Here is a 12,529-nt window from a genome sequence, read left to right as displayed (position 1 = left end):
TGTGTGCCTTGCTATAAGTTTAGCAGGGAGGTACCAAAGTAATCCAGGAATGGATCACTGGACAGCGGTCAAGAACATCCTGAAATACCTGAAAAGGACTAAGGATATGTTTCTCGTATATGGAAGTGACAAAGAGCTCATCGTAAAAGGTTACGTTGATGCAAGCTTTGACACTGATCCGGACGATTCTAAATCGCAAACCGGATACGTGTTTACATTAAACGGTGGAGCTGTCAGTTGGTGCAGTTCTAAACAAAGCGTCGTAGCGGGATCTACATGTGAAGCGGAATACATAGCTGCTTCGGAAGCAGCAAATGAAGGAGTCTGGATGAAGGAGTTCATATCCGATCTAGGTGTCATACCTAGTGCATCGGGTCCAATGAAAATCTTTTGTGACAATACTGGTGCAATTGCCTTGGCAAAGGAATCCAGATTTCACAAAAGGACCAAACACATCAAGAGACGCTTCAACTCCATCCGGGATCTAGTCCAGGTGGGAGACATAGAGATTTGCAAGATACATACGGATCTGAATGTTGCAGACCCGTTGACTAAGCCTCTTCCACGAGCAAAACATGATCAGCACCAAAGCTCCATGGGTGTTAGATTCATTACAGTGTAATCTAGATTATTGACTCTAGTGCAAGTGGGAGACTGAAGGAAATATGCCCTAGAGGCAATAATAAAGTTATTATTTATTTCCTTATAATCATGATAAATGTTTATTATTCATGCTAGAATTGTATTTTCCGGAAACATAATACATGTGTGAATACATAGACAAACAGAGTGTCACTAGTATGCCTCTACTTGACTAGCTCGTTAATCAAAGATGGTTATGTTTCCTAACCATGAACAATGAGTTGTTATTTGATTAACGAGGTCACATCATTAGTAGAATGATCTGATTGACATGACCCATTCCATTAGCTTAGCACCTGATCGTTTAGTATGTTGCTATTGCTTTCTTCATGACTTATACATGTTCCTATGACTATGAGATTATGCAACTCCCGTTTACCGGAGGAACACTTTGGGTACTACCAAACGTCACAACGTAAATGGGTGATTATAAAGGAGTACTACAGGTGTCTCCAATGGTCGATGTTGGGTTGGCGTATTTCGAGATTAGGATTTGTCACTCCGATTGTCGGAGAGGTATCTCTGGGCCCTCTCGGTAATACACATCACATAAGCCTTGCAAGCATTACAACTAATATGTTAGTTGTGAGATGATGTATTACGGAACGAGTAAAGAGACTTGCCGGTAACGAGATTGAACTAGGTATTGGATACCGACGATCGAATCTCGGGCAAGTAACATACCGATGACAAAGGGAACAACGTATGTTGTTATGCGGTCTGACCGATAAAGATCTTCGTAGAATATGTAGGAGCCAATATGGGCATCCAGGTCCCGCTATTGGTTATTGACCAGAGACATGTCTCGGTCATGTCTACATTGTTCTCGAACCCGTAGGGTCCGCACGCTTAAGGTTACGATGACAGTTATATTATGAGTTTATGCATTTTGATGTACCGAAGGTTGTTCGGAGTCCCGGATGTGATCACGGACATGACGAGGAGTCTCGAAATGGTCGAGACGTAAAGATTGATATATTGGAAGCCTATGTTTGGACATCGGAAGTGTTCCGGGTGAAATCGGGATTTTACCGGGTTACCGGGAGGTTACCGGAACCCCCCGGGAGCCATATGGGCCTTCATGGGCCTTAGTGGAAAGGAGAAAGGGGCAGCCCAAGGTGGCTGCGCCTCTTCCCCCTCCCCTAGTCCTATTAGGACTAGGAGAAGGTGGCCGGCCCCCCTCTCTCCCTTCCCCTCCGAGGAATCCTAGTTGGACTAGGATTGGGGGGAGGAATCCTACTCCCAGAGGGAGTAGGACTCTCCTGCGCCTCCCTCTATGGCCGGCCAGCCTCCCCTCCTCTCCTCCTTTATATACGGAGGCAGGGGCACCTCTAAACACACAAGTTGACACAAGTTGATCCACGTGATCGATTCCTTAGCCGTGTGCGGTGCCCCCTGCCACCATATTCCTCGATAATACTGTAGCGGAGTTTAGGCGAAGCCCTGCTGCTGTAGTTCATCAAGATCGTCACCACGCCGTCGTGCTGACGAAACTCTTCCCCGACACTTTGCTGGATCGGAGTCCGGGGATCGTCATCGAGCTGAACGTGTGCTCGAACTCGGAGGTGCCGTAGTTTCGGTGCTTGATCGGTTGGATCGTGAAGACGTACGACTACTTCCTCTACGTCGTGTCATCGCTTCCGCAGTCGGTCTGCGTTGGGTACGTAGACAACACTCTCCTCTCGTTGCTATGCATCACATGATCCTGTGTGCGCGTAGGAAAATTTTTGAAATTACTACGAAACCCAACAGGAGGGGGGCACCGCACACGGCTAAGGAATGATCCGTAGATCAACTTGTGTGTCTATGGGGTGCCCCTGCCCCCGTATATAAAGGAGGGAGGGGGGAGGCCGGCCGGCCCTTGTTGGGCGCGCCAGGAGGAGGAGTCCTCCTCCTAGTAGGAGTAGGACTCCTCCTTTCCTACTCCTACTAGGAGGGGAAGGAAGGGGGAGAGGAGGGGAAGGAAAGAGGGGGGCGCCGCCCCCCCTCCTAGTCCAATTCGGACCAGAGGGAGAGGGGGCGCGCGGCCCTTCCTGGCCACCCCTCTCTCTTCCCACCAAGGCCCATGTGGCCCATTAACTCTCCGGGGAGGGGGGGGGTTCCGGTAACCCTCCGGCACTCCGGTTTTCTCCGAAATCACCCGGAACACTTCCGGTGTCCGAATATAGTCGTCCAATATATCAATCTTTATGTCTCGACCATTTCGAGACTCCTCGTCATGTCCGTGATCACATCCGGGACTCCAAACAAATTTCGGTATATCAAAACTTATAAACTCATAATAAAACTGTCATCGTAACGTTAAGCGTGCGGACCCTACGGGTTCGAGAACTATGTAGACATGACCTAGAACCATTCTCGGTCAATAACCAATAGCGGGACCTGGATGCCCATACTGGTTCCTACATATTCTACGAAGATCTTTATCGGTCAAACCGCATAACAACATACGTTGTTCCCTTTGTCATCGGTATGTTACTTGCCCGAGATTTGATCGTCGGTATCCAATACCCAGTTCAATCTCGTTACCGGTAAGTCTCTTTACTCGTCCCGTAATGCATCATCCCGTAACCAACTCATTTGGTCACATTGCTTGCAAGGCTTATAATGATGTGCATTACCGAGAGGGCCCAGAGATACCTCTCCGACAATCGGAGTGACAAAACCTAATCTCGAAATACGCCAACTCAACATGTACCTTTGGAGACACCTGTAGTACTCCTTTATAATCACCCAGTTACGTTGTGACGTTATGTAGTACCCAAAGTGTTCCTCCGGTAAACGGGAGTTGCATATTTCTCATAGTTACAGGAACATGTATAAGTCATGAAGAAAGCAATAGCAGCATACTAAACGATCAAGTGCTAGGCTAACGAAATGGGTCATGTCAATCACATCATTCTTCTAATGATGTGATCCCATTAATCAAATGACAACACATGTCTATGGTTAGGAAACATAACCATCTTTGATTAATGAGCTAGTCAAGTAGAGGCATACTAGTGACTATATGTTTGTCTATGTATTCACACATGTATCATGTTTCCGGTTAATACAATTCTAGCATGAATAATAAACATTTATCATGATATGAGAAAATAAATAATAACTTTATTATTGCCTCTAGGGCATATTTCCTTCATATACGAGGTCAGATGCCTACGGCACTGACATCAGATACAGCTCTAGGAGCACTCTGTACCATATATACCAGATATACTCAGACATGCAGGAGTAGGGGTGTTATCTCTCCGGAGAGCCCCGAACCTGTGTAAACTACCGCGTGCTATTCGCATACCCGCTCCCGGGCCTATCAGCAACAGTCTTACCCTCACACTAAGCCTTTGTGGCATATGTCGTCTTGCAATACCCCCGTGAGAATACCACGACATTTAGCGCCCACCGTGGTGTGGTACTACTACTATGCTACCACGCTGCTGCTGGTTTCGCTGTCCGGGCGGGACCATCTTCGTCTTTCCCGCCGCGGCGTCGCGTCGTCTCTCCGGTAGCGCTCGGGGGCTCGACTTCGACCCGCCCCCGGAGCGGCCGTGCGGGACGGCGCGCCCTCGTCGTCGGCCTCGCCCTCTTCGTCATCAATGTTGCGACGCCGGCTTTCCGTCCGCACGCGCGCCGCGTGCGGGGCCTCGTTTCGGTCGACCGTGTCCGTCCACGCGCGCTCGCGCCTACTTTCCTCCGCGTTGCGCCTTGCTCCGGCCGACAAGCGTGCTGGCTCCTCAGTATATCATCTACAAGCTAGTTAGATGCATCAGTCAACCATGGTCAAACACTAGCCACATGCAATTCATATGCGCATATGATAATAGCCAGACACCAGTTGAACAATGCCTATACACAAGTCACGCGCAAGTCGTATAATCCCCATACACTGCCGGTACGCAACTCAGACCACATCGCCGCGCGTCTCCTCCGCTAGCAGCCCCGCTGCCAAGCACCTCCTCAGCATGGCCTGCGCGCCTCCGTCCCGGCCACCGGATGTAGCCGCGCTCCCCTGTCGTGCAGCGCCACCAAGCCGGCGGCTGACCCCTCTGGTGCTGCTCCGAGGCGCACGTTGCCCTCGACTCCTGCGATGGAGCCACCCAGCACCCTGCGCGCTGCTGCTCTCCACCAACCGCGCTGCAACCCAGCACCCAGCCGTCGCTGCTCCTCCAACCACGAGGCCGGCTCCTGCTACGCCGCGCCTCACTCCGTCCTCCTGCGCGGGCCGGCTCCCGCTCGGCCTCCTGCGTTCGCACGCGGCTCCGCCCAGTCCGGCTTCTGGGCTCCGTGTGCGGCTGCTTCCACCTGGCCTCCGGCCTGTCCGTGCTAGCTCCCGCGCCTCCGCCGTCTCCGCCCGCAGCGCCGAGTCCGGCTCCTCCCGCGCCGCTGCGCCGGGTCCGGCTCCTCGCGCCCCGCTCCGGCTTCTCCCGCGCTGCTGCGCTGGGTCCGACTCCTCTCGAGCCGCCTGCCGGGTTGCCACGCTCGTTCGGCCGCCCCGCGCGGTCGTCTGTGGCGTACCCCGCGCCCCATCCAGCAGCCTCCGCCCGTGGCCGGTAGCTCTGCTTCCGCCGGGTCCTCCCCGCAACCCGGACGGCTCCGGCCCCCGCCAGCTTTGGGCCGCCTCCCCAAGTCCGGCCGACTCCGCCTGCCGCCTGCACGCCAGGCCGGCTCGCCGTTCAGTGGATTCGCCCGCGCCTAGTTGCCGGGTCACCAACGCGTCCGCCTCCGTCTCACGACCGCGGCCGACCCTCGCCTTCCCGGCCTCCGACTCGCTATGCCGAGCCGCTCCGCTACTCGGCCACGCACGACCCAGCATCTTCGCGCCCGCCGACTGCCTCCCGTCCGACTGCGGCTCCCCGCCGCCTCCCCGTGCCGGCTCGGCCACGCGCGTCCGCGTCCGACTCCGCCCGAGGCCGCCTGCACCTCCGCGCGCCGTGCCGACTCCCCCGCCGCGCCTCTGGCCGGCCAGGTCACGCGCCTCCGCTGCCGGCTCCCGGGTCGGGCGCCGTGTCCGGCTGTGCCGCGCGCGCCCCTGCCGGGTCGCGCTCCAGCCGCCTGATGAGACCAGCGCCTGAAGAAAAAGAAGAGGTTGTTTGCCTGGTGGCCGGCTGGAAAAAGTGGGCCGGCTGTCTGCTGCGAAAAAATAAAATGTGTGTGTGCATCCGGGAGCCGGGTGAAGAAAAGGCCGGGTGCCCACGGCCGTCTGGCAAAAAAAAAGAGAGAAAAGAAGAGACCGACTGCCGGCTGAAAAAGTTAAAGGTCGGATGCTTAAGGCCGACTGGAGTGTGTCCGACTGCACACAGCTGACTGGCAAAAAAAAAGAGCATCGCGTCCGACTGAGAAAGTGGCCAGGTGCTGAGAAAAAAGAAACGTGCCCGTCCGGCTACCAGCAGTCGGCTGACGAAGATAAAAGAGACAAAGACAAAGTAGTCGCTGGAAGATCCAGCCCGACTGCTCAGCAGTCGGCCCGAATCTCGGGGGCTACACCCAGTGGGTGCGCTGACGCGCCCCCGCGAGAGAGAAGATAAAGTAGTCGCCGGGAGATCCGGCCCGACTGCTCAGCAGTCGGTCTGAATCTCGGGGGCTACACCCAGTGGATGCGCTGGCGCGCCCCCACAAAAGATTGCAAGAGACAAGAAAAGAGTTTTGTTCGGCTGCCAGCAGCCGGCAGAAGAGAAGAAAGAAGAAACGGGCGCTGCAAGTTACCTCGCCGCCTGGCCGGTCGAGCCTGACCGGCCGGGACCCCCCTTCGAGCACCCTGGGGCTCGAGGGCTACACCCAGCAGGTGCGTCGGTGCGCTCTGCGAGCGCCGAGTCGCGCCGGCTGTCTTCGACAACCGCGACTACACGAAATTCAATGTGAGCTCCCCACCCGCATATTTTTTGCATCACGCAAGCACGGATAACCCCGAGCGATGCTCGGGGGCTATCTCCGCATCTTTATTGCAGTTGCATCAATGTTCGCCCCGGCGCCAGCCAGAGTTGGCCCGGGGGCTGGCCGCTTGGCCTGAGACGTTAGTTCCTGCAGACGGCTTAGTACCGTGCGCGGTACCAATTGCCCACTCTTAGTCACAGACCGCAGAGCGGCTGTCCGGCTAGCAAGAGCAAAAGCTGGAGGTCACCCCACGCGAAAAAACGTCCGGGAAGAGAAACGCTTCGGGCGACCCGACCGTTTCCTTTATGAGTATCTACTCGGTTAAATTCGCTCCCAGAGTCTGAGTATTGTACGCTCCACTCCGCGGCCCACTCTCAGCCACAGACCGCAGAGCGGCTGTCCGGCTAGCGAGAGCACAAGCCAAAGAGCGGAGGGGACATGAAAAAGATAGAAGGGGGCTTGGTCGAAACCGAGTCGGCACCCTTCGTATAAAACTTGCAATGCTAAAAGCAAACATTTGATATATCTGCATGGACTAACTTTGTCTTTTTTCATGATCATTTCCATGAACACTCGCCAAAAAACCTCCGCCCAACTTTGCCAAGTTGCCCGAGGGCTTGGGGGCTACTGTCGGAGTAATTGGACATGGGTACCCCGAAGACGGCAAGACCATATTTCAAGACATCGGGGCTAGCAAAGCCCCTCAGTCCGACTGCTCTGCCCGGCCAGCTGCCAGCTGCCGACTGCGCCAACCAGTCGGCTGCCGACTGCAGTCCGAAGCGACACCGACAAGACCCCGACGTGGCGGCCATACCGCGGACGAGAAGGCTGTACCTCGATGCCATCATGTATAGTGTCACTTGTCCCCTGACACTATTTATGAAGTGACCCAGAGGACAAGCATGACACCCACCATGCCTTGCTCCCATACCACCACATAGCTTAGATAGTAAGCTAGCGTTGCCTATATAAAGGCACACATCCATCCATCCATGGGATGGACTCCCATGGGCACACACAAGACACTCACGCATGAGCACACAAGCACCACCACGGCCACTCCATTCGGCCACTAGCTAGCCACTCTCTCACTTGTGCTCATATGCATATACGAGGCCAGATGCCTACGGCACTGACCTCAGATACAGCTCTAGGAGCACTCTGTACCATATATACCAGATATACTCAGACATGCAGGAGTAGGGGCGTTATCTCTCCGGAGAGCCCCGAACCTGGGTAAACTACCGTGTGCTATTCGCATACCCGCTCCCGGGCCTATCAGCAGCAGTCTTACCCTCACACTAAGCCCTTGTGGCATATGTCGTCTTGCAATACCCGCCGTGATAATACCACGACAGTCCCTGACTGTCTTAGCCCCCATATGATGATGTTATAACTTGAAAATGCCTACTACTGCTCTATGTAACTAAGTTTGGCCATCCAACTGCCGAATGCTTTCGAAGAAATTTCGACAAGGTTTTCTGTGGATGATAATTTTTTTGGGGGTGGGGAGTAGTTGGAGGAATCTATGGATGATGGCTTTTTTTTAGGGAATCTATGAATGATGATTGATGGGTGAAGTATTGGTCCAAGTAAACTGACTGTGTGTGCCAGGTTGCACTCCTAGTCAAACTTAGCGGACCAAAACTGCATGTCGGCACAACCTTAAAATCAGCTGTCACCATTTTTTTGTCCCTCTAAGGTCTAGCCTCTACAGCCCAACCTAAGTGTATATAAATCAGCTGTCACCATCTTTCGTCCCTCTTAAGTGTCTGCAGTCGTTTGTAAGAGGATTTCCTCACCACCTTGTATATCGTTTCAGATTTATTTATAAATAAAGTGGGACGAAAGCCTGTTTCAAGGTATCTCAAGAATGCTTTGAAATATATGTTCGACATGATTTTCTGTGGATAATGATTATCTTTTTGGTGGGGAATCTGTCGATGATGATTGATGGGTGAAGTCTTGGTCCAAGTAAACTGACCGTGTGTGCCAGGTTGCACTCCTAGTCAAATTTAGCAGACGAATACTGCATGTTGGCACAATTTCAAACCATTCACCATTTTTTCCCTCTGAAGGTCTAGCCACTACAGCCCAACCTAAGTGGTATATATACATGCATGCAGTCAGGGGAAGGGAAAGCACATTATCAGAGATGGGTACTGGATGCTTGCCATGGGGATCATTGTCTTTGGTCACATTTCTCTTATTACAGTCCATGGTTCACCTGTCCTCTGCCTGCTCTCCGGAGGAGAGGGCTGTCCTAATGGACATCCGGTCTTCCCTGAGGAGAGCACACTCCATGTTTTCGCCTGATCTTTGGGGGCATGATGATGATGAATGCTGCTCGTGGGAGACTGTGACATGCAACAATAGCACCCGACGAGTGACTCATCTCGACCTTTCCCTTGTATATCTATCAGCAGATGCAGGTGAACGTTGGTATTTAAACTTGACGGTGTTTTCTGCATTCCATGAGCTTCGGTACCTAGATCTATCATACAACTTTCAGTGTTCGCTAAGCTTCGAAGGTACGTTTGGACCATAAACTCTTGCTGTGAGAACAGTATATATGTGTGGTAATTTCTTATTCTTGTAGCTGTAACGAGAACACCTGCAGGGTTAGTTGGACTACCCAGGCTTCTATATCTTGATCTCAGTGGCATCACGTTGGGAGGGGGTTTCCTGGAATTTATTGGGGCATTTGTTTCAATGGAAGTCTTAGCTCTCAATGGTAACAACATCACTGGAGGTATTCCAGAGGCAGGTACATACTGTTCTTATTGTAGGTGCTGAGGTAAGATTGAGATTTCATATATATCGTTAACCTTCTCGTATCCCTATTCCTTTGCAGCTTTCAATAATCTTAGAAATTTGCGACAATTGAATATGTCTATGAATAGACTCAACGGAAACCTCCCGGCATCTCTATTTGCACTTCCTCACCTAAAAATCTTAGATCTCTCAAACAATATCTTTGATGGGTATATTCCAATAAGTTCGTCCTCACGACCAATTTCCCTTGAAGTCTTAGATCTCAGCTATAATCACCTCACTGGAATTCTCCCGATTAAAGGTAAACAAACAGGAATTTCTTACTTATATTGGAAAAAGGAACTTCATGTTTCATACTTTCTGTTCATGGCACCTGTAATAATTATAATACTTGCATTCATCACAGCCTTTAAGAACATCAGGAGCTTGAATTTGGCCAGCAACCTATTCAGTGGATCTCTCCTTGTGTCAACACTTGCACTTCCTCATCTGAAGTTCCTAGATCTCTCAGACAATCATTTTGAGGGAGATTTTCCTATTAATTTTTCTTCACAGCAAGTTCCACTTGAAGTCTTACATCTCAATGGTAATAACATGAGTGGAGCTCTTCCGACTGAACGAGGTAAATAATGAGCATTCCCGCTTATATCATTGAAAAAGGTTGCCACTGTTTCTAATTGTTGCGTGATTTTCTTATATTCGCAGCATTTGAAAATCTCCGGAACCTACGGCAGTTGTATTTGAGTTACAACCAATTCAGCGGAAACATTCCAACATTAGCATTTCAAAATCTCCAGAACCTGCGAGAATTGTCTTTGAGTTCCAATCAATTCATTGGAAACATTCCATCATTATTGTTTTCTCTACCACATATTGAACTGTTGAATCTCGCATCAAACTTCTTCAGCGGACCAATTCCTATAAATAAATCTTCGAATCTTTCACCGTCACTTAAGAGTCTTCGATTGTCCCAAAACAAATTGAATGGTAGATTTTCTTTCATTTGGCTTGGAGACCTCATAAAACTAGAAGAGATAGACCTTTCAGGCAATGCTAACCTAGTCGTCCATGTCAATATTCCTGGATGGACACCTCCTTTCCAACTGAAACAGTTATTGCTCTCTGGCTGTGACGTTGACAAGAGCATTATTGCAGAACCACATTTTTTAGACACACAGCATTATTTAGAGGTGCTTGATTTGTCCAATAATAACTTGTCAGTTAGCATGCCGCATTGGTTGTTTACAAAGGAAGCAACATTACAGGAACTATATCTTGGAAATAACTCGCTAACTGGATTGCTAGACCCAATATGGCACACCCAGTCTTTTCTCCAGGTTATCGACTTACACATGAACCATGTCACAGGACAGCTGCCAGCCAACATCAGTTTAATGTTTCCAAGGTTGCTGATTCTGGATGTTTCTAGTAACAACTTCTTTGGGCACATACCAACTTCATTGTGCGAGATCAACTTCATGACGCTTTTAGACCTGTCAAACAACAATTTTTCTGGGGAATTTCCAGCTTGTGTGTTCACTAATTATCCCATGCTAGTGAGCTTAAAGGTCTCAAACAATAAGCTTGGTGGTCTGATTTTTGGCGGAATGAATAACCTGTCCATTACGTCGGAACTGTACCTGGATGGTAACAAATTTGAAGGGACGGTGCCTCGTGATCTGTCAGGAGGGACTTTAATGGTTATTGATTTGCATGACAACGAGTTATCTGGCAAACTTGATATGTCATTATGGAATATGTCTTCCTTGAAAGTCCTACAATCTTGCTGGCAATCGTATAACTGGCAAAATTCATCCACAAATTTGCAGCTTTACCAGATTTGAACTGTTAGATATATCGAGCAACAACATTACAGGGACAGTACCGACCTGTAGCTGCATGTTGCTCCATTTCCTTAACCTGTCTGGGAATTCCCTATCTAGCCATATTTCCTATCCCTTCTTCAACATATCAAGTCTGATTGCTTTGGATATCAGAAACAATCAGTTTGCAGGCAACCTCCATTGGATACGTTATCTTGATAACATTAGGCTGCTTTCCTTGGGCAGAAATAAGTTTGAAGGGCAGGTCACTCCAAACTTGTGTGAACTCTTGCACTTGAGGATAATCGACTTGTCTCATAACAAGCTTTCAGGTTTGTTACCCTCATGTATTGGTAATTTCTTTTTCGAAGGTGACAGGGACGATCAAATTTTCGAGGTAGTATTACAGAGTTTATCGTACCGACCAGCTGTCAATCTTCATAACTTGAGAGGTTTCAGCTTTACTACCAAACCAAGTCTTTATGACTTGAGGGGCTTTAGCTTTACTACCAAAGGGAATCTGTACACATATGGTCAAAGTTTCTTCGTTTCAATGTCCGGCATTGACCTATCTGCGAATATGCTGCATGGAGAAATTCCTTGGGAGCTAGGAAATATGAGCCATATAAAATCTCTTAACCTGTCATACAATTCCTTTGTTGGCCCGATCCCGATGACCTTTGGCGGCATGGAGGAGATAGAAAGTTTGGACCTCTCACACAATGAGCTGAGTGGACCAGTACCTTGGCAGCTAACGCGGTTATGTTCATTGGGGGTGTTCTCTGTGGCATGCAACAACTTGTCAGGATGCGTACCGAACTCTGGTCAGCTTGGCTCATTCGGCATGGACAGCTACCTAGCCAACACCAACCTCCACATGATTACACAGGGGAACATGTGCACTCCTGGTCCAGATCCCGTGGCGGAGGAAGATCTGGGTGAGATGTCTGGTGACCCAATCCTATACATGGTCATGGCTGCCGGGTTTATTTTGGCATTCTGGGCCACTGTTTCTTTTTCATTATTCCATCCGTACGGGAGGTCTGTAATGTTCAAGCTGTAGTCCGTCCCAAGGAAAAATCGCTAGTCATACATCTACTTTATGTGTACATGTACATCCAAAACTTCCTGAAATCTCATTCTGGATATGTAGTATGAACAATAAACAATGGATTTTGTTTGGTTATACTTTCTACACATGATTTTCTGTATTTGCCAAGTGTTTTGTAGAATCCAATTGTAATTTGTCTTATGGAGTATGTATCATAGTGTACTTGATTAGTACAGGTTAGCACTGAGAAAATTACTGGTAAGGAGCGTCCTTGCACTTCTCAATCAAAGCCAGAACTGTGTGCTAGTTAACATGCACGCTCTTTACATATACAACAAAACAAATGCTGGAGGTTCATGCTGAGTCT

At 49.8% G+C, this 12,529-nt stretch overlaps 1 pseudogene; it reads left to right on the top strand.

Moving 5' to 3' along the window:
* Nucleotides 1–8,688: 8,688 nt before the first annotated feature.
* Nucleotides 8,689–12,174, top strand: LOC123042438 (receptor like protein 21-like; annotated as a pseudogene).
* The last annotated feature ends 355 nt before the right edge of the window (nt 12,175–12,529 follow it).

The sequence above is a fragment of the Triticum aestivum genome, chromosome 2B (assembly GCF_018294505.1).
Source record: "Triticum aestivum cultivar Chinese Spring chromosome 2B, IWGSC CS RefSeq v2.1, whole genome shotgun sequence".
Taxonomy (NCBI): domain Eukaryota; kingdom Viridiplantae; phylum Streptophyta; class Magnoliopsida; order Poales; family Poaceae; genus Triticum; species Triticum aestivum.
The sequence above is the reverse complement of the archived record's forward strand: the minus strand, read 5'-3'. Positions and strand labels throughout refer to the sequence as shown.